This window comes from Arachis ipaensis, chromosome B01 (genome assembly GCF_000816755.2).
Source record: "Arachis ipaensis cultivar K30076 chromosome B01, Araip1.1, whole genome shotgun sequence".
Lineage (NCBI taxonomy): Eukaryota > Viridiplantae > Streptophyta > Magnoliopsida > Fabales > Fabaceae > Arachis > Arachis ipaensis.
The window spans coordinates 134427172-134429417 of record NC_029785.2 but is presented as its reverse complement, the minus strand read 5'-3'; positions in this window follow the sequence as shown (position 1 = coordinate 134429417).

Sequence of the window (2246 nt, the reverse complement as noted above, 5' to 3'; positions counted from 1 at the left end):
TGGCTTTTATCGTTAATAATTATATAGTGATTATTTATGTAAAAATATTTTTATATGAATATAATAATTAATAATATTAAATAATTTGACAAATTTTTTATCAACATCTTAACGGTTAACATAATGTGTTCAGATTTTGATTAGCTACTTAATTATATTCTACTCTAGTTAGTTATTTTATGGCAGTTACAGAAAATACGAGAAATTCAAAGGATAATGTTATGTAGACAAAAAAAACAGCCAAAAAATGTTAAATAAGATAAGTTATGACTTTTTTGGCTGATTTTCTTTAGTTACCAAATATTTCCGGAGTCGAAAATAGTTGTGTTTTAGATAGATATTCTACATTTACAGCAACCACCAAAAGATTATTCTAACAAATTTATTTTCTCTTGAGAAATCCATCTAATATTTTACATGAAAAATAGTCATACCTGTGGTCCTAATACACGATAAATGTTAAATAATGTTATTCTTTCTTTTAAAGAAATAATAAATAATTGTGGTAGCAATCTGTCACCAATTATTGTTGTCTCTATAAATACTATAATAATATATAATACCATCATTTGTAAATCTAAATTAAAGTTATAAGAAATTCCGCAAAGTTAATTAGTTCATTGAGGACGGCAACCATAAGTAAATAATTTCTTAAGAGTTAGGTTTCCTGGTTGTATAGGTAGCCATGTTTGATATTTCATATTTCTACCTTTTGGTTAACCATCTTTAACTTAGTGGCCAGGTTTTCATACTATACGTACTATTATTCCACGCCATCTTTTCTACTTAGCTTCTTAAATAAGGCTATGCTATGCTTTTAGGTGAGACCGTATAAACCTACCTAATTATTTTAATATTTAATATTGAGTTTAATTTTAATACATTGACGGTATAAAACGTTTTATACAATCGTCATTCGTTTGGACGACCAATTCACGCGATCAATGTGAAATGTAATTATTTTTACTAATATGGCGTTATATAATTAGATATCAAAATTAAATTCATTTAATATTTGGTAATACAAAAAAAGGTATTTATATATAAATAATATAATAAAAATTCACATACAATTATTTTCATACGAAGAGGATAGTTAAAAAATAATAAATAACAATTTAATCAAATATCTCAAATTATCTGATTATTTTTAATTATTATTTTTAAATAAAAATAATTATACGAAAATAATCACTTCTATCTAGAACAACATTTGTATATTTTATTTTTTATGTAAGAAGGGAGAAAAAACGGAAAGTAGAAAAAGCCATGGAATTGTTGAGAGGAGATCATAACTTTTTGAGGAAGGGATTAATTTGCCTACGAATTAGAGCATGCTACCAATAAGATTATAATTTGTTTAGGGTATGGTTTATCTATGCAAGTTGCTTTGTTTATTTGAAGCCCGATCTCTTCACAATCGAACAAAACAAAATAAAGGTAATTGCAAGATGGTGCAAAATAATATAAGAAGAATTTCAAGTATATTGAGAACATTGTCGGTTGTTTTTAACCGTTGATTTGAATTATAAAAAAATATATATAATATATATTAATTAAAATCAACTGTTAAAATAACTGAAATATCGGTATTCTCCAATACACTTAGAAATTCTTCTTATAATATAACAGGTTTAAAAGGACAAGTTGGACCGCGGAGTTTGTTTAATTATTAATTTAAGAATAATGACGCAAGAAAGTTTCACAACATTGATTGGTTAGTTGAGAAAATAAAGGATTTGCTTAGTGAAGAAAAAAATTATTCTCTCTATTTATAAATTAAATTAAAATTATTTACTTGAATAAAATAATATAATAAAAAAATCAATGTATCTAAAGTTCTATACACACAATGGTTGTATTCTTGCCAAGAAATTAAAACAGCACCTTTTGGCATTTTCGTATATATAGCTCTATGATTTTGTTTACTCAGGTGCTGTATGACCCACCACCACTCGTACAATAATACAACTATACAAGTGCCATATAGTTGAGTTAATCATATAAAAATATGCAATACTAGTGGAATAGAACTATAGAAGTGAATTGATTTTGTCCTTTGTTTTTGTTTTTGTTTTCATCCGATCAATGAAGTATAAATATATAGTGGGTATTACCCCAACTAGGACCATAACTGATCATTATTTAGAGAGAAGTTCTCGACCACCGGACAAATTTTGAAAAAGAATCAAATAAAAAAAATACAAAATAAAAAGATATCATATTTAATTTAAAATTTTAAGATA